Genomic DNA, 23561 nt, shown 5'->3' on the forward strand with positions numbered 1-23561 from the left:
AATCAGTTTCTTCTGCATCACACATTACATGCCTCGGCCACTGTGCTTGTATTGCGTGGTCTCCTGTAACATGGACTGAAACACTAATTTGTTTGTAGTTATTATTTCTCGAAAGGAAAAAAAAAGGCCCACTTATGTTTCTCTTCTTTTATCTTTCCAGACCCTGAGGGGCTGATTCTCTGCGGCTCTTTTGGAGCAGATGTGACCGGGAAATCAATACAGCCATTAGATTAATCTGCGGCAACCATAATGTCATTGCATCTTTCGCCCTGTGATGTTGACAGAGATGTCAGAGCTAGGAGGAGGGGAGGCGCCTCAAAGAAGGAACGGGGCCTCCGAAGTGAAGGGGAGACTTGAAACCCCACAGAGCCTCACTTAACGGACGAAGGATTGCGGGTGGCTGCCTCTGGCATCATCGGGTCTTCTGTCAGAGAATGCAGTGACTTGGCAACAGGCAGAGCAGGGGGACCTGTAAAGCTCGGACATTGGGAGGCCTCTCCGGAGGATGAACTCGGCAGCAATGGAGCGGTAGCCTGGTCTGGACTCTCTTTTCTTATTTCCAGATTCTCAGCCTCTCCCGAGGCGGGGCGGGGGTGGGAAGACCCCATGGGATTTCCTTCTTCATTGCATCTGGCCTTTTAAAATTATTAGTCTCATTATTATTAATATTTCCTGACACAAGGAGAGAGGGCGTCCTTTATAAGCACAGCGCTGGGCTCTTGGAAAGCATTCAAGATATGTTTGGATGGTGAAGCTGCTCCCGTCCACAGCACACGTTGGGACCGAACGCCTGCTAGTTCGGGCACTGCTCCAGGTGCAGACAAGGGGGTGTGGGGGGGGGCGGGATTTCTGCAGTGAACAAAATAGACAAGACCCCTGCCTTCAGGGAGCTCACATTCTAGTGGAGACCAAAATCAAGCTAAGCCATTAGCTTGAGTTTTCTCTCCTGCAGACTTGGCCAACTGCCCCCTCCCCCCCAATCTCTTCTCCTCTTCCTTTGTAGAGCAGTCGTTCTTATCCAGGGGCACTTTTGCCACACCCCACCCCCCCTCCCGCCCCACCCAAGATATTTTGCGATGCCTGGAGACGGTGTTTGGCTGTCATGACCTGTGTGTGTAAGCATGTGTGACTAGCGTCTGGCTCGTAGAAGCCAAGGATGCTACCCAACATCCTGCTGTGCTCAAGACACCCCCCACAATGAAGACTTTTCCAGCCTGCGGTAGCAGCCGACAGTGCTGAGACCCAGGAAGTCGGGTGGAGACAGAAGTGGCTGAGCAGCCGGTGACTACATTTCCTAGCATCCCTTGGGGCTAGGTGTGACCATGTGACTGGTTCTCACCAATGGAGTGGGGACAGGCGTGCTGTGCCATGCCCAGGTGCAAGGCTCTTAGTAAGTAGATGGGCCTCTTCCCCACCCCGCCCCGCACCCCCCTCACTCCCCAGGCTGGATGAAGAGAACAGCAAGGTTATTTGGTCTGGTGTTTTGTTTATTTGTCATAGACATTTGTTTCTACAGAACAACTCAGAGGATAAACAGAGGCACATGGCTGTAATTGCCACCACAATCTGCTGGTGAGGAGACATGCGACCCGAGGATAAGGGGCTGGGAGCTGGATGGGGTGTGTTGGGTCCCGGGATAACTGGAGGCCCCTGTGATGAACCACGTAGGGATCCTATCAGTCACGATCTGACCCCCTGGCTGATGGTGACAGCGGAGCCACGCCGGGACCTAAATCGCCATGTGAGGAGAGCTGTCTGCCAGTCAGAGACACTCAGCTCGGACTTTCATGAGAAAAGGTGCGTTTGGGGATCTCTCCTTCTTAGCAATGTAGTCTACCCTGGCGACTCTCGTCACCAAGTCTTGTCAATGATTCCTGAACGATAAGAATAGCTAACGTTTATTGAACATATGCTGTGAGCCAGGCACTAAGCTCTTTGGGTGTAAGGTCTCATTTTTACCTTCATACCAACTCTTCAAAATAGGTACTATTATTATTCTTGTTTTACAGATAAAGAAGCAAATGTTCAAGGAGGCTAGCAGGCCAGGTAAGTGCCGCATGGAAGTTTCATGCCAGATTTCAGTCTCCACCACTTAGAGCAAGTTCCTTTGTCTGTTGTTATAACCTCACCATTGATGACACTTGGGAGTCATAGTAACAGTTTCCCCTTCAGTCCTGTTGCCTCCAGTGTAGACACTGCAGATAGAATGACTTTTTAAAAAACAAATCTGAACCTGGGCGCCTGGGTGGCTCAGTCGGTTAAGCATCCAACTCTTGACTTCAGCTCAGGTCAGGATCTCTGGGTTTGTGAGTTCGAGCCCTGCACCGGGCTCTACGCTGACAGTGCAGGGCCTGCTTGGGATTCGTTCTCTCCCTCTCTTTCTGTTCCTGCCCCACTTGTGCTCTCTCTCTCTCTTTCTCTCTCAAAATAAATAAATACATTTAAAAAATTTTTTTAATTAAAAAGAATAAGACAGTTCTGCCCATCTTCCTTCAGTGACTCCCTACATTGTTTCAGGATAAAGTGCACACTCCTGGCCAGGGCATGTGGGTTCCTCCGTGGTCTATTCCAGATTCTCTGCTACCTTCATGGTCTCTTGCTCCTTCTTCCTTTGGCCGTGTACCCCGGCCTTCAGCCTCACTGCAAGAGAAAAGGAATATAATTTTTTTTAAGTTGATTTATTTATTATTTTTTTTATGTTTTTTTTGTTTTTTTGTTTTTTTTTTTTTTTTTGGAGAGAGAGAATGAGTGGGGAAGGGCAGAGAGAGAGGGGCACACAGAATCCGAAGCAGGCTCCAGGCTCTGAGCTGTCAGCACAGAGCCCTATGCAGGGCTCGAACTCATGAACCATGAGATCATGACCTGAGCCACCCGGGTGCTCCAGTTTATTTATTTATTTTGAGACAGAGAGTGTGTGTGTGGGAGGAGCAGAGAGAGGAGGAGAGACAGAATCCCAAGCAGGCTCTGCACTGTCAGCATGGAGCCCGACATGGGGCTCGAACTCATGCATCATGAGTTCATGACCTGAGCCGAAACCAAAGAGTCAGACGCTTAACTGACTGAGCCACCCAGGTGCCCCGAAAGGAATATTCTTTTTCCATAATTATTCTTGCTGTGCAGAGGGAATCACAGTTACAGTAACAAGCTTCCCCTGTATGTTTCCAAGAGTTCAAGCAAGGATTGTTTGAGCATCTCCTGGGAACACCATTGAAAGGATTCTTATGTTGGGTGGGAGGCTCATTCCAACGAGACACTGCAGCAGTTTTTCAACACACAGCTAATTGCATAATGTAAGGTGAACCCAGGTTTTCATCTTTGTTCAGCTCTCAGATTCTATTTGTTCCATTAAAAACCATATTGGCTTTGGAGACTCATTTGGCAATATCACACTACAGCAACTTTACTCCTAATTATACTCCCCAGAGAACTCTCACGTGCAAAGGAGAAATGCAGCATTTGTAAGAGCACAAAACTGCTAAGCCAAGTGTACGTCCACAGGAGAATGGACGACATGAACTCCTACAAAGAGCGTAAACGAACTATAAATAAGTGGATTCGAGCGACCTGTGCTACGTATAAATGAATCTCAGAAACAGTCTTAAGCCTCAAAGCCGTCTCAAAAAGGTAGATATCGGATGATGTCACAAATAATGTTACATATTGTGCCAGTCAGGGTCCCAGTAGGAAACGAAAGGCGAACTTGGAATTCTGGAAAGAAGGAAAGGAAGGCACCTTTTCCAGGGGTGGTAGGTGTGGCGGACTGTTTCATGGCCACAGATTCCCACATGGCTCCTTCCGTCCCGCGGTGGAATCTGTTTTTCCATCCCCATTCATCTGGGCTGGTTTTGTGACTTGTCTTGATGAGAGACTGTGACAAAAGTGACTTTAGGTAGGTTACACCGGGCCTGAAGTTTTCTCCCTTCACACCTTTTTAAAAAATGTTTTATTTATTTTTTGAGAGAGAGAGAGAAAGCAGGGGAGGGGGAGAGAGAGGGAGACAGAGCATCAGAAGCAGGCTCTGTGCTGTCGGCGTGGAGCCTGACGCGGGGCTCAAACCCACGAACCTCGAGACCGCGACTTGAGCCGAAGTCGGATGCTTCGCCGACTGAGCCACCCCAGTGCCCCTCCGTTCACACTTTTGAAATGCGCTGACATTATACAAAGGGGCCTGCACCAACCTGCCAGAGGCCTTGTGGACAGAAAGACCCAACCGCCAGCCAGCGCTGATTGCCAGATGCGTGAGTGAGGCTGCCTGGGGCCCAGCCAGCCCCTAGCTGACCACGAGCGGGCTACCGATATATGAGGAGGGCAGCCAGAACTGCTCCGAGCCGAGCTTCCTAGCTGAGTCCAGCTCAGATTACCAACCCACAGGGTTAGGAACAAAACACTGGTTAATATTTTCAACTATTAAGTTTTGGCGTGTTTCGTTGGGAGTATATAATCGACTTAGAAGGGTCAAGGAGCCCGGAAGAGGAGCTCGGGCGTTGAAGTACAGTGGCAAGGTAAGAGTTCCCGAAGCAGCGATGTCATGGGAACCCGTGGGGGCTGTGGCCGCACAGGGAGGCGCCTGGCAGAACCCTGGAGCCCCAGAAGCGGGGCACGGATAGAATAGGGGAAGAGATACCCCAATCTCCCTCTCCTCCTCCCTCCAGTCTCCTGCCAGGCCCTCCTGCTGGCTGAACCCAACCAGAAAGCAGAAAGCAAGGGGGCTTGGGTGATGCCATCGACGAGGCCAGCCTCCTTGGCACCGAAAATGGATCCGGGTGGGGCTGGGGGCAGACGGAGACTCGCGGGGACATATGTTGTTGCTGAACAGCAGACTGTGAGAACATTTAAGGCCACGCGAGGCCGCCAACTCCGGATAGACTTTTGCCTCTGGGGAAGGAGGGATTTCTATCTGACGCGGGGCAGTGAGCGTTTTCGTATGTGTGTTTCTGTACATGCTCCATGTGAGAAGGAAGGAGAGGAGTTTTATGCAGGCCCGCCAGGCACCGGCCCCGCCACCCTGCTCTTCCGCAGATGCCGTATCGAAGTTGGGTCTCCGCGCACCCAGGAGGGCGTGGAGAGGAGAAGAGGGAGGAGGCCGAGGCGCTTTCCCGGGCCCCGTTGCTAGGCCCGTGGCTGCTGAGTTTCACGCTTAGGTCTGTCCACCTCCAGCCTCTTCGTCTGGGTGTCACGGCAGGTGAATAAGTTTTGCCCAGATCTCTCTGTCTGTCAGGGCCTCCCCCTGTCCCTCCACCCCTCCCTCCCCTTCTCCCTCCTTCCTTCGCGCACTTGAAGACGGGAGAAGCCATGAAAGGATCCCTGGATATTATTGGTGTAAAAGGAATGTTTACGGTAAAATAGGGTGTGTGAGGCCTGCCTTTTGAAAAACAGCACCTGGGGTGACGGATAGGCATGTTTTTCAAATTCAGCTGTCAAAGCCAGGGCAATCATCGCTGCCTCCTGGGTGGAAAGTGATTTACAATTTTCCTCTTTAGTGCCATCTTAAGACAAACAGGCACGCTTGTTTCCATGGAGAACCCCCTCTTCCCTCTGAGGCGAAAGCCCGCTTGACTGTCCTCCCTTCCTCCTCTCTTTCTCGCTTTCCGATCTCCTTCTTCTTCATTTACTCCACAGTGTCTTTTGCTTTTCCCTCCTCCCAGCCAGCTTTCTGCCAGCAGCGGGGCAAAGGCACAGCCTGGGTCTCATTCCAGGGAGGGGTAAGGCTCGGCCCTCCCTCCTGCCCCTGCGGAGTGGTTCTTAGAATCCTCCGGGGCCTGAGAAGTTTACACCCTAGATCTTTGGACTGTTGTCTTCCTAAGAGCTTGTTCCGAAAAGAGCTCCGAGTGGCGAAGCAAGCCTGGGCCCGTGGCGGCTGTGGCCTGGTCCCCGTTCTGATCCTGTGGCCACAGATCTGTGTGGCCTCAGGCGGTTCACTTCACTTCTCTGTTTCCTTCCTTGGAACGTGAGAATAACTGTCCCAAGAGTTATCATGCGAAAACGATGGGAGAACCCTTCCTGTGGGTTCTGCAGGTCAGCAGCTGGCACCCTTGACTTTGGATCCTGAAGTTTATTTATTACCCTCCTTCACGGAGGATGGGAGGGTCCTTGGAGGAGACCCCCAAGAGGCCAGAGCAGAGGGGAGGCCTTGCCGTGGCATGGGCAGGCCGAGCCGGTGGGGCTGCCTTCCTGCTTTGGGTCTGTGGAGTTTCAGTGTGCCGGGGTCTGGGTCTGGGTGTTTAGAACAAAAGAGGAGGAGCGAGCTAGTGTCAGAGTGTGTGTCTGTGGCCTGTGAGTAGCTCTGAATGCGTGCCCTAAGTGTGTTTGTGTAGGGTGAAGGCGGGTCTTCCCGCACGTGAGCGTGCCGGTGTGTGCAAGTGGCTGTGTGTGTGTGCGTGTGCACCCACGTGCGTGTGCACGTGCATGTGCGCCCTCTCCAAGGGTGGGGGCAGGCAGTGTGAACAACAGCCACCCGTTTATTTTGCATCAGGTCCGGAGGCCCCAGTAACGATATGAGTCCTCCACATATGGTCAAAATAGCCCGATGCTCAGCTCTGAGCGGATGGGGCTGGCCTGGGAGATGTGGTGCCCTAAACAGAGGCCCCTCTCTCCTTGTGCCGCCCGCCCGGGGGGTGAGGTCTCCACCTGGGAGCAGATGTGTGTCCTCGTGTCTTAGTTCTGCTCTGAGGGGGGATTCGGTGTCAGGGACTGAAGCTCAGGTGTTCGCGCATTTCCAGAATTTGTCTGATTTTAATCCGGGTTTTGTTGTTGGTAACTGCAAGTATGTGTGTGCTCAGTTCCGGCTAAATATGTGATGGTGCTTCTTTCCTTTATCCTTCCTCCCTCCCTTCCCCCCTTCCTTCCCTCCCTGCATCCCACACATACTGAGCACCTTCTCTGTGCCAGGCCGTATTCCATGGGCTAAGGACACAAAGATGATTCAGAAATGGTCCCTGTCCTTGAGAAACATCTAGTGTATTTAGAAAGGAAGATAAGCCAAGAAGCTTCAGTAAGAGAACACAGCCATGGACGGGGCCATAGGGCATCTGGGAGCACAGAAGGGAGCCCTTAGTCTCTCGGGGGCTCCGTGAAAGCCTTCCAGGATACCGGGTACTTGAACTAAATCTTGAAAGTCGAGGAACTCACCAGCTTGGGGAAGTGAGGATAATAAAAGCAATTTTGTAAGAATAGCTGCTACTTTCCAGCAGGTGGTACTTTGGGGGGTAGGGCAGAATCATCTACTCACGTGTGGTGGACGCTAAGAGGTCACACAGTTCTTTGTTAAAAATGAGCTGTGACACCGCTTTGTACTAGAGGAGACACGTTAACTGAAATGGCAAGCGATTCAAAGCAAACACAGATTAGGAGGTGAGCCCCCTCTACATCTTTTTTTTTTTAATTGTTTTTTATTTTTTATTTTTAGAGAGAGCACGAGCAGGGGAGAGGGCCAGAGGAGAGAGAATCTTAAGTAGGCTCAACGCTCAGTGCAGAGCCTGATGTGGGGCTCAATCCCACAACCCTGGGGTTATGACATGAGCCGAAATCAAGAGTCGGACGGGACGCTCAACTGACTGAGCCACCCAGGCGCCCCCTTCTACCTCTTTTATTTGCCAATTTATACTTCCAAGGGAGTGAGTACAGAGAAGGGAATGAACAGTTACTGAGTACCTATCATATGTCAGGTAGCTTTAAATGTTACCTCACCAACAGCTCTGTAGTAGGGTTAGTTAACCCCATGTCATAGCTGAGGAGACTGAGACTCAAGCGAAGTTTCTTCCCCGAACAGCAGGTCTCTGAACCACAATCAATAGTGCTCTGTCGCCAAGCCTGTCCTTTGTAGGCATTGTCTACCAGAATCTTCTATTGTGAACGTAGCATGATGGCTAACAGACTTCTTGTCAAGGATCATAAACTTGGAATTCAATATAAAGTCACTATTATTCCAGAAAAAAAGAACCTGGATGCCTGCTCCTTTTGAAAAAATAGCACGCCTTAGTGAGATGGGCTATTAATATACATTGTCATGACATCAGTATTGCAGGAGCCTACTTTTGGAGAGCCAGGATGCTGCTAATTTGCATACTGCTTTGCATTCATTTGCATCTGCTCTCCATATGCAAAATCAAATGCAGCTAATTAGTGCAACCTTGTTACAATGGGAAGCAGGCCCAGCCTTCTGTGCCAGGGCATACAGAGCCCAGAACAGGGACCGAAGCTACCCAAAGCCAGTCACTTTCTGGGTTGGACATGCCTGAGAGTGGAAAGAAGGATGCGTGCTCTGAATGAAAAGTAAGGTCGCTGAGTATCTCTATTTTTCAAATATCCCTTTGAAGTAATTCTTGCAGACGGGGAGAGAGAGAGAGAGAAATCAAAGAATGTGACCAGAACTGCGCTTCAGGTAGAGCTTCATTGGAGAAAGGGCACAGGATTTGAAGCCCAAAGGCCTCAGGTGAAGTCAGCATTGGAGATTGGCTTTGCCACTTCTAAACTGTGGGACCTTGCGTTTGTGACGACATGGTGGGACCTAGAGGGCATTATGCTGAGTGAAATAGGCCAGACAGAGAAAGACCGATACCATAAGATTTCACTTATACGTGGCATCTGCAAAACAAAAGAAATGACCAAACAAACAAAGCAGAAACAGACCCCTAAATACAGAGTGCTGCCAGAGGGGAGGGGTGGGGGCGATGGGCAAAATGGGTGAAGGGGGGCCGGAGACACAGGCTTCCGGTTATGGAATGAGTAAGTTACGGGAATAACAAGTATAGCGTAAGGAATACAGTCAGTGGTATAATAGCCTCGTGTGCTGACAGGGGGTAGCTGCACTGTGGTGAGCTGGGCAGAACTTCTAGAGCTATTGAATCACTATGTTGTACACCTGAAGTCAAGGGAACGCTGTGTGTCGACCATACGGCAATAAAAACAAAACAGCAACAGCAGAAAACCAAACTGTGGGACCTTACACTTCATGGACTTGCAGGGATCACATGGGGAAAAACGGACGAGAACGTACTTTGTAAGCATCGGAGCTTACAGGGTGTCCCAGATCCGGTCAGGGTCTGACACTCACAGTCTTGCAGGGTCCGGCCCCTGGATGTGATGGGAGGTGTGCCCGTGTCTGTGGCTGTGTCTGAGTCTGTGTCTCTGACCGTGTCTGTGTCTATGTCTATACAAGCCAGCATTTAATGAGCACCTAAGAGGGACCAAGCATTGTGCTAAGTACATCGCATTCATATTTCATTTAATGGTTCCCATGACCACCCTGAGAGGTGTGTATTTTTCTGACCCCATCTTACAGATATCTCCGTAGCAAAAACATGCCTGCCAAGGGTGCGAGGATACTCTTGCCAAATGATCAGAATGCTCTTTCTCCTGAGCAGTGATGTTGACATTCGTGGTTTATTCCCCCCTGACTTCCACGTTTCCAGCCTCCGGGTAGATACGGTCTTTCCACTAAGCTACTTCTTTCAGATTTGCCTAGTTGGGATCATTTTGATTTGATCTTGGCTTTAGTTCTATGCCACGGGAGGACTCTTTTTTTCAACTGGTTGTTTTGATTGGACTTGAGTATTTCAGCTCCATAATAACAGGTCATCAGTAAGGATGGTCCATTCTGCGAAGAGCAGCTCCCATCTACCAAAGCAGATTACATTATTGCTCAAAAATATTCACTGTCTCTCCTGGCAGTAGGAGTATGCTTCCCATGGAGATAGGGCCTGGCCATGTGGCTTTGCTCTGGCTAATGACATGTAGGTGGAAATGATATGTGTCGCTACCAGGCAGAAGACAGCCTGCGGTTTGCTATATCTTTTTTCTTTCCTTTCTGACATGATGCTGGGCCATGCTCTAAATGGAGTCTGCTCCACAAATGGGTCGTGGAGGCGAGGCAAGTTGGAACCGGTTGTGGTAAGTCTTGTACGTAGGAAATGAATCTCATATGGGGCGCCTGGGTGGTTCAGTCGGTTAAGCCAGCTTTGGCTCAGGTCATGATCTCACAGTCTGTGAGTTCAAGCCCCGAGTTAGGTTCTGTGCTGACAGCTCAGAGCCTGGAAGCTGCTTGGGATTCTGTGTCTCCCCCTCTCTCTGCCTGTCCCCTGCTTACACACACACACACACTCTCTCTCTCTCTCTCACTCACTCAAAAATGAATAAACATTAAAAAATTTTTAAAGAAATGAATCTTATATTGTCGTAAGCCTCTGAGACTTGGGAGATCATTTGTTATGGGAGAATAACAGCCTATCCTGATAAAAACATTCCCTTTCTTTTGAATATGATGTGTTTAACTCTCACAGGATGGCCTTTCTCCTAAATTCAGGAGGTACATCATCAGCGCCCCTGTGAACTGACTGCAGTAATTAGATGGCTGGACGCTTACCCCAAATGGTTGCTGCTCACAATTTTTTGTACCTCCATTTTGGAAACTGCTTGAAAGTTTGAAAGGTCCGGCTACTACTGATAACAGCTAATACTTCACATGCAGCGTCTTATTTAATCTTGGCAACAGCCACGGGAGGTGCATACTCCTAATTTTCATTTTCCAGACAAGGGAAACAGAAGCTCAGAAATGTTCAGTAATGACTCAGGATCACACAGCTAAGAGGAGGGCCAGGATTTAAATCTTCATTCCTTTCTGGCACAAACCCTAATGTCCTGATTTTCTGCTCATACTGTGTCCCATCGAAATGGATGTTAGCTGGCTGAGTCACCTACCTCGCTTATAGGAGGTGGCCACAGATATTCTGGCTGCTAATAAAAATCGAAATAATTATTAAACAGCGAAAATGACATTGGAACTGATACTAGGAGTTAGGAGGGTCACTGTGTGGCTGTTTCTTATTAGCAACCCTACAATGTGACCTTGGGCTACATAGGTTTTCCTCTCTGCACCCTAGAATTTTCTTCTGCAAAACGGGGCACTTTGTCTCAGACCACACGGTTCGTGCATCTGGGCGATGCGATCCTTTAACACCCTGAAAGCGTATGCAGAATGATGTCTGTAAGTATATTTTTTTCTGGGCAGAGGCTCCATACTGTTTTTCCAGTCCTGGAAGAGGTCTGTGGCCCCCAAGAGGCGCAGGACTTTAATTCTCTCTCCTTTGTTGAGTATGATTTATCCTTTTCCTGAGAAGCGGGTGTAGAGGCAGGGAGGATTCCGTCTGACTAAATCGCAGTTGAGTTGTGTAAGGTGAGTGTCAGATTTATCAAAGATTAACTGGAAGGCAGGCTGCATCATTTCATTAAAAATAATCGTTAAAAAATGTTTCTGTCTCACATTCCTGTGGCCCCCTTGCTGCTCACTCCTCACAGAGCTGTTCTTCTGTCTCCCAGGCCAGGCGCTGTGTCATTAGTTGTGGCTGTTGGTCATTTCCTGTCTTACTCAGCCAAATAATCATGTTATTTTGACTGGGATGAGAACGCGTCCAGAACCATGAGCTTAGTCTCTCAGGAACTGGCAGATGCCTTTCCTTGAGTGTGGGAGGAAAGGAAAACAGTCGGGCTCTCGTTGCCGGCAGTTCGCTCACCGATTCAGTCACGCGTTTTCTGTTTCCAGCCTGTGCTTACCGCACAGCTATCTACCTATCACACCTTGGCCACTGCTCTTGGTGCTGGGGCTATTGAGGTGAGCAATCAGACAAAAAGTGTCCCCACATCCCTGGAATTTATGTTCCAGTGGGAGAGATCAAATGTCTTGGTAGAAAAGTTACTAAGAAAATATATGCTCCTTATATGCACCCTCAGGACAGGCTAGCAAGATGCCCTGCATAGTACGCGTCTCATGGGACAGGTGAGGGAACTAAGCATTCGTGACATTGAAATAGCTCAGCCAGTGTCACACGGCAGGTACAAGGTGGACCTTCACATCAGGTCCTTCTGACCCACATTGCTTCCACAGAAGCAGTAGCCGCCACCTAAAAGCTTATCATTCAGCTGTGACCCATTGGGCCAGGTGTTCCTGAGGCTGATTCCTTCCTGATGGAAGATCTGAGTTTATGTGAAGAAGGCTGACTCCCTCACCCTCTTTACAGCCAGTTTGGGAGGTCTGGGGCCATTATTTTTTCAAATAACTGCTCTGCCCCCTTCCATCTCTTTACGTCTCCTTGGAGTCTAATTGCACACATGTTGGATCATGCTTGGTATTTTCTCACAGGTCTCTGAGCTTCTGTGTATTTTTCTTCCACACTTTTATTAATCTCTGTTGTTTGGATTGGACAGTTTCTCTTATCTTTCTATTGCACATTCACTGACTCTTTTCTTGGTTCCTTATTTGGTCATTCATTGATACCATATTTTGAAACTTTTGTCTGATAATTGCAACATCCGTTCTATGTATTGTCATTTTTTAAAATGTTTATTTATTCTCAGAGAGAGAGAGAGAGAGAGAGAGGGAGGGAATGTGTGCAAACAGGGGAGGGGCAGAGAGAAAGGGAGAGAGAGAATCCCAAGCAGGCTCTATGCTCTCAGCACAGAGTCCAGCACGGGGCTTGATCTCACGAACTGTGAGATTATGATCTGAGCCGAAATCGAGAGTCGGACGCTTAACCGATGGAGCCACCCAGGCATCTGTCTTGTGATTTTTTATTGCCTTTCTTCCTGAGTATGAATTCTTCTTATCTGTTTCTTTGCATGTGTAGTAATTTTTCATTGAAAACTGGGCACAGTAGATAATACATTGTAGTAACTGTGTATTATGTTGTGTTCTTCTGAGAATTATTAGATTTTTGTTATCGTAAGCACTTAACCGCCCGGATTCAAAGGTGTGTAATACCTGATATTTTTGCTCTATTCCTGTGGCTTCTCATCACTGCTTCTTTACCCTGGCTCCCGGGGAGTCTTTCAGGTGCCTGTATAACTTGGTCATTGTCAAGAATTTGGACAGCGACAGGACTCATACTTCCAGTAGTTTTTTTTTCCCCTAGGGTTCCCCTCCCCCCCCCCATTTCTAATTTGTCTGGGTTAGTAGGTTCTGTCTCCAGAGATTTCAAGCCCATAAGACTTCAGCTTTCTGCTGCCCAAGCTGCGCGAAATGGCTCAGAGTTAAAACAACAAAACAAAAGAGAACTGAGCATTCGTCCCTTGAAGCTCCGTCTTTAAAGAACAGACTTCTCCTGATCTCTTTATGCTTTTTGCTGGCCCGTCTGCCTCTCTCCCATGCATGTGTCGTGTAGCTGTCAGCCAGCGATTTGGGCAGAGTTTCTACTCAGTGTTTACTTCTCACTACTTCGGTCATTCTCTCTTTGCCAGGAATTCCTCTTTAAATTTTCACCTGCTTTCATAACCTTGTATTCTGATCTCTGGCCCCTTGGGCCACAGTTGTAGCCATGGGGATTGTGGAGAACACGGAGATTAGAAAGCCACGAATTCTCAATTCTTCTCCCTTACAGTTGTGTGTGTGTGTGTGTGTGTGTGTGTGTTTCAAGATTAAATTCTCCTCTGGCTTCTGCCTTTGGATGCTTTCCAGGGTCGTTAAATAGTTTTTTTTTTTTTTAATTCAGTTTTCATAATAGTCATCTGCAGTAGGATTCGTGTGACCACTTCATTCCTGCGCCAGTGCTCCTAATAAGATTTGACTCTGGGAAAAATTTAAGACGCGCAGAGTGGGGTGAAGTGCTTGTCTACTTCAGACGTCGTGCTCAGCTGCGTCCGTGCGTTGGACTCTGGTCTTGTGTTATTCTTCTTAGTTCCCTGTGTAAGTCACGGAGGCTATGTCCTCAAGTAAAACGTACGCTCTTGAGAGTAGGGCTCTATATGTGGTAGAGATAGAGTAGACAAAGAGGCAACAGGGATCGTAATCCTTGCTTGCAAGAAGTCAGTCCCACTGGGGTGATGTGTAGATAAACCTGAAGGTACCGTGAATAGGTCAGCGCTGTCTGTTGTGCTGTTTGCTTTGTAATAGACGAATTGAGTCATAGACGATTGAATATAATGGCACTTGTATCCTGCATTTTGAAAATCCAAATTTACGCAACCCAGTCACGCTCTTTTTTTCCCATCACTCTCCTCTTTTGCATGTATGATTGGTCTATATTGGTTTTGGCTGCCAGTACCATCCTCCCTTCTGGTCCAACATCCCAGTGTTTCCTTCGGGAGCCATCCCTGACTTAGCCACATGAGTGGTGATAGGAGGGGATGAGTACGTGCACGGGCTACTTAGAGTATCCCCATCTTCTGGCTACAATGATTAGTTGAAGAATGCAGTGTGATCCAAGTTGGTCCCCTGAGATTCACTCCCAAGACTATTGTTAGAAATTTCAGGAAAAACATGTTTTCCTTCATTTGGGATTGACACGAGAAGGTAGGCTATAACCCCTGTTAACTTCCCACTACCAGTAACTGCTCATGAGAATAAAAGCAATGTGGATCTGGTCACTTCTTCCTTTAATATTGTTTCTGGAGCTATGACACCTCTTGGGAAGAGTCTGCTTCAGGGAAACCGACACTTGAGAAGTCAGACATGAGAGGTGGTAAGATAAGGCATTAATTTGGGCTCCTGAGAGCAGAGCTGCCTGAAATTTTTCATGCCGAAAGTGTATACCCAAGCTTCTTAGTTACCTGTGCTTATCAATTCCTTTTACGCTTACGCCAGTTTGAGCTATCACTCACTTATGAGTGATATCACTCATGATAAGTGATATCACTTATGACCCAAGGAGCCCTGCCTAAAAGAGCCTTGTCTCTTCGGCCCCTGCAAGATAAGGTGAGAACTTACGGGTTTCATGATTGTAGGGGGTTGAACAGTGTCCCGACAAAATTCACATCCATCCAGAACCTCGGATTGTGACCTTATTTTGAAATAGAGTTATGCAGCTATAATTAGGTGAGGGTTGGGATGAGGCCATGTGGATTAGAGTGAGCTCTAACTCCAATGGTTGGTGTCCTTGTACGAAGATGTGAGAACACACGGAGACACGGAATAGAGGGTGATGCGAAGACAAGGGCGGAGATTGGAGTGATGCGCCCACAAGCCAAGGAAGCGAAGGATTGCCAAGAGCCACCAGAATTTGGAAGAGGCAAGGAAGCATCCTCTACTAGAGGCTTCAAAGCAGCACAGCCCTGTCAACACCTTTGTTTCAGACTCCTGGCCTCCAGACTCGGATAGCATCAATTTCTGTTGCTATAAAACCCCAACTTTTGGTCATTTGTTACAACAGCTGTAGGAAATTAATATGATGGTCTGACTCCCGCTTCCCCTTCCAGCCTCCTTGTAGAGGCAACCGGGCAGAGTGGATAACCCTGCAGACCTTCAGTCGGGCTTCCTGGATTCAAAGTTTCGCTTTTTCACTTCACCGTTCTGAGTCTCATTTATCGCATGGAGCCAATGATAGTAATAACCCACCCCTGCAGGTTGTCGTGAGAGTTAAAGGAGTCTGAATGTTGCCGTCCTTAAGGCACTTTTGGGCACAAACGAAACACTCTGGAAATAACTGTTACTGTTGTGGTTGCGGGTATGAGTGTGTACTGTCATTCTCATCCCTGCTGCCTCCTGCTCTGTTCCCACCAGGGCCACCTCCTTCGACTATGGAAAAGGATCCGTAGTTCCTCAAATGAAGTTGAAGGGCGTTCAAAGAACTCCTTGCCCAGGATCAATGAACTCCTCTGCGTCAGATTTGGAATTCAGATCCTGACTGGCCAGCCTCTGCCCCAGGCACTATGAATCACTCCAGAGCAAAAGTAGTGAACAGCCTGGAAGGATCTTCTCTATTTCCCTCTCTAGCTCTGTCAAGCCTGCTGATATTGTTCAGTCATCAACCTGTGGTCTTGGGGGATGGAGTGCACGCTGCAAAGGGGCGGTGGCTTTTCCTGAGGCCAGCCAGACTCTCCTTTCCTGGGATAAGAGGCTTCTCTTCCTGTCTTAAAATCCGGAAATAGCTTTGTTTTCTTGGGGAGGGGGCGGTTTTAAAAACCCATTGCTTCCATTTGTGATATTTGCAACCATTAAGACGGCCCCTAAAAGCACTTTTATAAGCTCTGAAAGAGACAGACTGGGAAGGAACCTCATAAACCTGCAGCAGATATTTCTGATAAAAGCATGCAGGGAACATGTTCTTACTTACCTCCGAGCACTGCAAACTTTACTATCAAAACCCGGTATTGATCTTGTCTTAGTCTCTGTCAACATAGTTACCCCTTGGGTCAATATGTCCTGATTTTCTGTCTCGGGACTGTTTGGAATCAAGAAATGACCTTGTGACATTTCCACCCAAGAAGTCTTCTTTGTGTTGAGGATATTTTTTTTGAAACACTCTGTCAAAATCCCAGAGCAGGGCTACTGGCATGTGTGTGTGTGTGTATATATATATATATATATATATATATATACACACACACACACACACACACTGATATGCATAGAGATACAGATGCACACATATATATGCACACACAGATATATTACATCAATATATATTGGAAAGATATTAAATACTGTGTCTTCACCTGTCTGCATAGCTCTATCTCTCTCTTCCGTTTGCCCATCTCTCTCATCTGTGCTTGTCCATTTCTATCTCTGACCTCTTTATCTCACGATAAAACTGCCATTGACTGACTGCCTGTCGGGAGGAAATAATTTTTTCCTCTAAGCCTTGGGAGGGGAAACTGCCAATCCGTTACCGTTTCCTCCCTCCTAGATGGCTATCTGTGAAGTAAAAAGATTTTATTTTTTTCTCTCCTTCTGCAACATGGCCATCCTGTTACCCCAAGTTGTACTCTGTAAGATTTGAGGAACAGGGGCCAGCAAACTTTTCCTGCAGAGGACCAAGATAGTCATTATTTCATACTTTGCCAGGCACATGGTCTCTATCACAATCACTCAGCTTCGCCGTTGTTGTGGGGAAGACGATGTGTAAATGAACAGTGGGCCCGCATTCCAATAAAGTTTTATTCACAAAGATAAAGTAGTTTGCCAATCCCACTACTTGTGGGAGATGAGGCATCTCTTGACGTGTTTCTGAATTTCTTCCTTGGTCTCCCCCTTTTCGTGGGTGGTCCCAGATGATGCAGTAGGAGTGGAATCTGTGCTTGAACTACCACTGCCTGAATCCCAGCTTGTGCTTATTCCTACCTCATCACACTTCCTCTCCCGGGACACAATTTTCATCTGCTGAGGCCGAGAGTGAGGACTCCCTCCCTTTGCAGGAGGCTTTAATGGTTCCTCCATTGCCCACCTGATCAGGGGTCATTCCCTCAGCCTGACCTTCCAAGTCTACCAAAATAGGATTCCATCCTCCCTCTTCCGGTTTCTGGTCCACTGGGTTTTACTTAAAATTTCCACTGCATTCATCCATATTTGCCGCTCACTCTCCTCTAAACGTCTCAGCTGCGTTTCCATTGCTGCTTCCAGCTCTGTATGGCTCCCCTGCCTGGAACTGCTTTTGATTTTCCTGCCCACTTATCTGTCTTTCTCCACATTCAAGTCCAGTCCAACTCTAAAGAAAGGAATCTGGGTTAAGTTCTCTCCTGGGTATTCTTTACATGAGCCTCCCCTACCGAAAATTCTCCAGTGCCTTTCAGTCATACTCACCATGGTTTGCCAAGCCCTGCGTGCTCTGTCCACTGACTACCACGACCTCCTCTCCTGCAAGTGTCTCCCACACCCTCCTGTCTCTGCACACATCTAGCTTCGTGGGTGTCTTGGGGCCATATTGGCACTTGCCTACCTCAGGGACTTTTACTTGGAATGGCCTTCCTCTTTTTGTCTAGGTAGTTAAGTGACTACTTCTCCCATCATTCAGGCTCTGCTTGCGTATGCTCTCCTTCAAGAGCCCTTCCCTCGCTGCCTAATCTAATGCAGCATACCCAAAGCCATTGTGAGACCCTGCTTCATTTTGTTTTCATAATAGCCTGCATTGAAAACCTGACACTCTGTTATATATTCATTTGTTTCCTTTCCCCTCGACTGAATGGAAGGGTCCTCAAAAAGAGGGCCCTTTCATGCTTTGTTCATCAAGCTGGTCAAATGTTGAATCAACGCTGTTGACTGAAAGAAACCAGCAGGGTGAAACTTACTATGGGGAAAACAGCAAAAAACCAAACAAACAAAGCAAGCATCAGGTGACTCCTTGCACCAAATCTCTTGATAATCTCTTCTGGCTCTGAGATTTGGTGATTTGGGGTGATATCGTCTCTCTCTCTGAAAATCAGCTCATCCTCCTGACGTCTGCATTTCTGCTAATGGATCCATCATTCTTTCACCCATCCAAGTTCAAGAACCCAGCCATCTGTTAAAGCCTGTTATCAGGCCCTGTCTCCATCCTTCAGCTCAGCTTCCTCTGTAAGTTAGCTTCATGACACTGGCAGGCTGTGTCTATGGGGCAGGGAGGATGGCCGCAAATATTTCCAATTTATTTTCTCCCGATTTAGCAACATCAGCTAAAAAGGTACTTCCCTTTCCCAATGTCTGTGTATCAATCCAGGAAAAGACATTAATGGCCCTCCTTGAGTCACATGTCTGCCACTGAGCCAATTGTTATCTAGGAGGATTGGTCTTTATGATCAAGCTTTCTGTATCCGCCTTTGCGGCTGGGGGTGGGGGTGCGCTACACTGACTGAAGTCCTAACAGGACCATTCAGAATGGGGGCGCATGTCCCTCAAAGGAAGCAGAGGTATTGGGCAGCCAAGAGCAGCCTGTGTCCTCTCCACAGATGTCTCGGATCCTGGAGCTATGGGGCTGTGGATACAGGAGGCTCTAGGAGAGATCGTTGGGTCATTGGTTCCTGAAGGCAGGCTCTTTCTCCTCCTGAGCACTGGCTGTGGATTACTTTCAAGCTGGACTTTCCAAAACGTACCACACATGTTCTATCTTCTTACTTGCCTCTGATGTTTTCTCTTCCTGGAATGATTTTGTCCCCCAACTCAATCTGAACCCATACAGAAAAAAAAAAAAATGCTTTTTTTCAAGACGCATTCTGAAGCTCTCCTAAAATCTTTTCTGAGGCTGTTGCCCTTGACTCTTCATGGCCTCTGATTTATGTAGATCTTTATTTTGTGCACTTGTGTGCTCTCCTCTAAGTTAACATGTTGTGTGTTAAGGGCTTCCTTCTTCTGATGTATTTTCATACGCTTTCTGGTTCATAGAATGTGCCTCTCACATAGAAGACACAGTTAATGTTTGTTGGATTGGATCTCTTTGAGCTGAATTGAACATGCCACTCTTCCTAACGTCTTCAGTCTGTATCATTCATTTGATAGTTACATTTGTCAACTTCGATTGTTAATTACTCAGTTAGGCATATTTGTTGACCTTGTATCATCATTAACCAGCCTAGGGCCTTCACGATATTCGGTCCTCAAAAGATGTGCCATTCAGTGTGATGAATGCTGATTGTGTGCCTACCATATGCTGGGCTCTGTGTTTAGGGCTATGGCTGTGACAGAGAACCTGATTGGCCTGGTTGCTCCCTTCACGGAGCTTACAGTCCCGTCCGGTGGTCAGATAATGTAATGAGCGCTTATAGAACTATGTGTTGAGAGCTGAGATGGGAGGGCACAGGTGGCCATCAGAGAACATGAGTGGCTTGGGGGAAAGGGTCGCCTCTGCCCTGTGTATGAGATGTATGACTTTGCAAGGTAAAAGGGGAAAAACAGCCATTTCCTTTCTTGATTAGGTCAAGTGTCACCTTCTGCAGCTTAAGCTGAACCCCTACCTAGGGGTTCTATTCTTCTGGGTTTTCATGGTCCTCCCTTTTATCCTTTTTCACTGCATTTAATACATTATATTGACGTCTTCTATTTATAGTTTGGCTTACACACAGAAAAGAGATTGTATCTAACTCAACAGGTCTGTCTCTGTGTGTCTAGCACTATGCTTGGCATATAGTAAGTGCTCAAGAAATTTTTGTTGAATGCAAAACTGAGCGAACCAAGGTGCCCCCCTGGGTTGGGTTGCGGTAAACGAGAGGTTCCTCTGAAAGCTCCACATATTAATGGCCGCCTTGTGGCCTGGATAATGTACTCAGTGTTCATGGGGAATGGCTCCTTGTTACAGAAGAAAGGGTGAAGGAGCTCAGGGACAAAGGCTGATGTTCTGAGATTGTTTGAAGCAAGATAATCTCACAGCTAGTAACAAGGAAGCACATGACCCCTTGTGCTAGACTAGAGGACAAGGAGACCTTGAGTCCCAACTGCAGGGTGGGAGGTGTAGCTATTATCTTCCACCAAGAGGTTACTAGAAAGTACACCTCCTCCCCGTTCCTAAAAGTCAGGGCCATGGCCTTGTCTGGGGCCCTGTCCTGTTTTGAAGAAGGTTGTGCTTTGGCCCTTGCTTGTGGTTTCCTTCTTCAAAAACAAAACTATGCTCAGTCCTTGAGTAAACTGTATTCTCTGCTGGGGAAGGGGGCCGAAGCAATACCAGCAAAAGCTAACACTGGACACTGAACTAGCAGGTGCTCTTGGGCACTGGTGGGAACTCCCAGCGCAGGGGAGGGGAAGGAGAGAGAATTGTGGTGGTTATCTGCTGGCATCCATAACGTGATAACTACCAGTTATTATCATTGCTAACATTTCGCAGTCATTATGCCCTAACTTTGTGTCAGCCCCTGTATTGATGACTTTACGTGGACATTCTCATTTGTTCCAGACAACAACCTCGCACGCTGCGGACTCCCAGCATCTTCTTTTTGCAGACGGGTAACTGAAGCATGGAATAAATTGCTGAGCATTGTTCTGTGCCAAGCAGTCTAAGTGGTGCCTAGAGCCCATGCAATCCCCACAACGGTTCCACGTAGCAGGTCCTAGGGTCATTCCCTGCCTCCAGTTATCCACGAGATAAACTGAGACCCTAAGAGGTGAAGTCGTGTGCTCAGGGCCAAGCAGTAAATGGGGATGGGATTGGAGCCCATGTCCGCTTGAGTTGGAAGCCCACTGAACCACTCACCTGCCTTCACAACGCATTATCTGCCTCCTCTGTCAGATGTGTGTCTGCAGGCAACAAGGGGTTTGGGGAGTATCTAGGGGTAGAAAGAGCAACCAGGATATCTGAAGTTTAGAGACCTGAAGTGTTTTAACAAAACCAATACAATAGTGCTCATTAATTTTGTGTATCTGGGGCACAGGGACTTTGCCCGAGTCATCTTGAAGTCTAGCAGTTCCTCTGAGACATGGTAGCCATTACCCCTGTTTTACAACATAACAAACTGAGACTTCAGAAGGCTAAATCACTTGCCAAACGTTACTAAGCTACTCAGTGCTGAAGCAGTGCTTTCAATCTGGCTCCACCCACTACCTAAGCCGGTACTGGCGTAGGCTCTTCTATGAGACCTCTACCCTGGTTTTCATGTCTATACACATCACCCCAACTTGATCTGCAAAGCCACAAGGTGAAAGCCTCTAGGAAGATAACATTACACCCAGGAAGGTTACATCTTTTATGACAGGCAGAACAGGCCACATTAAGTGCTTATAGTCAGGATTACTGCCCAGAGCATCCTTCTAAAGGGGTGGCTTCATGTATGTGCAGTAAGGAAAGTCATATAGGTCCTCATGCTCAGAAAAGCCCCACGCTTGGTGTAACAATCTGCTGCTACCACTTTGGAATTCTGGATAAGCTTATATTTGAACTTGAGTTTTGTCAGTGAAGTCCGATGGGGCAATAGAACATGTACGTGATCAGAGGAGATAGGCACAACACTGCATCTGTTGTTCATTGGCACCCCGGTCACATATATAGTTTTTGCCATGCCCCGTGAGGACAGAATTCTGGGGGACCCATGATGCATGGGAGTTGGCAAGATTCAAAGTCAGTATCAACTATGTGTGCTATGGAAGCTGCCATTGCCATTGACTGTATGTTGTATGCATGTATGTTGAGAAGGTGCAATAAAAATAATTGAGTTGGTTTGTGCAGTATTCCCACTGTTTTGGTAAGAATGAGATACGTATACATGCATGAACTACAAAATGCAAATCGTGTAATATTGGTGATTCCGCATGAGGGTCAAATGCTCTCGTATCTGCACTTAACATAAAGTACAACATAAAGATGGAGGGTAAGCTTCATGCCAGTAGTTTACAATTTTAATTATGCTTTCTTTAGAATTACATTAAATAGCAAATAAAAGACACCATGACAAGTCAAGAGTAAGGCTGTGGAAGAAAGGAAAAAGCTTTGTATCTTAGTGCTTTGAATAGTACTTTTCCCTCCTGCTTTTCCAAGGGGAACCACATTTTCATTAGGTCTTTAGCCCTGGCCCCTTGTGAGAACAGCAAATTGGGGCTTGCCCTAAGTGCAGGAGGTGGCGATCCCCAGCGTGCCCACATCTGAGCCTGCTGGCCTGCTCTGGGTGGCTGGGCTCAGGGGCAGAAGGAAGCACTAAGCATGTGGGTTGTGGCATTGCTGTTCCAAGACTTCGGTGCTCTCCTCAGGCTCCATCTCTGAATGCCTTTTCTGGGGGGTCCGGGACTGAATGAATTAGAGAAGAGTTATAAGTAAAGTGACAGAAGGAAAAGAGAGCTAGGGAATGTGTGGAGAATTCTTCTCCCCATGGGATTTGGTGATGGAGGCAGGCATGGCTGGCTTTCAGAGGCTCCGGGAGCAAGATACCTGGGCACATCAGTGAGGCTCTTGGGTGCTCCATGGCTTGGCTGTCTCTGTAGTCACAGGTTCCTAACGATGCTTCTGGGGCTGGAAAGGCAGTCCCTGGTGAGCGTGGCCTCCTGGGAGCATACAGCTGCTTGGAGGCTGAGGCCCAGCTGGAACTTGTCAGGCCTGGCAGGTGGAGCGCCCTGAAGCATTTTTCTTGCCTGAACACCGGCGGCTCTCTGACTTCAAAGCTGGAACACACTGACCCGGAACACAGTGACCTTGGCACAATTCCCTCCTATCTCCTCTCCTGCTCACCAAGCAGAGAGGAGGGAGCCTAGCTCCCTTGCACTGGCTCTTTCCTGCTTGGAGGCCAGGTTTTCCTTAGCTCCAGACCCTAGGAGAAAGGAGAGCCGGTGGCCACTGCCCCTCCAAGCGTCTGGGGAGCCAGACTGGATTCCACCAGACTTAGAATTTGGAATTTTGATGAATTGTGTGTCTGCCTGTGAGGTTTTCTCTCTCCAGGCACCAGCTCTGAGTGAGACCTGCTAATAGGACCTGCCTCTGCTTTAGAAAAATTAAAGAGTGGAGCCACCTCCTACCTGCCATCCAGCCTCTCAAATGCCATCTGGTTATGGATGAGTCAAATTCGATCAGATTGAGCTGACAGTTATTAAGGGCTCATCGAACCTCAATCTCCTCATCTTTAAAATGGAGATCATAATAGAAACTTCCTAGGGTCAAAACGAAGATTGAAGCTAACGTGCATAAAGTGCCTAACAGTGCCTGGCACAAGGCAGCAAGCAATCAAAATCAAAATAATAGCCGCTGGCACCATCATCAGAGTTATAATTGTCCTAGGCTGACTTGTCGTACATTATCTCTCGTCGTCACTGATTACTCTGGGAAGTAGGTACTATTATTGACACAACCGCTTCTCAGCTGGGAAACAGGGTGGGGAGCTACAGAATCACCCTTCCACGCTCTCATCGCTAGTATGTATTGAGATGGGGTCATATAACCTGGTCTGTCCCACTCCATCTTGGGACTTTCTTTCTCTCT

General features: G+C 47.8%; 1 long non-coding RNA gene across 22 annotated transcripts in view; it reads left to right on the top strand.

Moving 5' to 3' along the window:
• The window catches only part of LOC122495810, a 369120-nt gene that overhangs the window by 272154 nt on the left and 73405 nt on the right, over window positions 1-23561 (top strand). For 17 of the 22 annotated variants that reach the window (XR_006300594.1, XR_006300585.1, XR_006300602.1 and 14 more), the window contains 3 exons: window positions 161-1797; window positions 2010-2046; window positions 3424-4502. This is a non-coding gene — a long non-coding RNA (uncharacterized LOC122495810). Of the gene's footprint in view, window positions 1-160; window positions 1798-2009; window positions 2047-3166; window positions 4503-23561 lie in introns of those variants that run through there. The other 5 variants (XR_006300600.1, XR_006300601.1, XR_006300595.1 and 2 more) reach the window with 5 other exon arrangements.

This window comes from Prionailurus bengalensis, chromosome F2 (assembly GCF_016509475.1).
Source record: "Prionailurus bengalensis isolate Pbe53 chromosome F2, Fcat_Pben_1.1_paternal_pri, whole genome shotgun sequence".
NCBI lineage: Eukaryota > Metazoa > Chordata > Mammalia > Carnivora > Felidae > Prionailurus > Prionailurus bengalensis.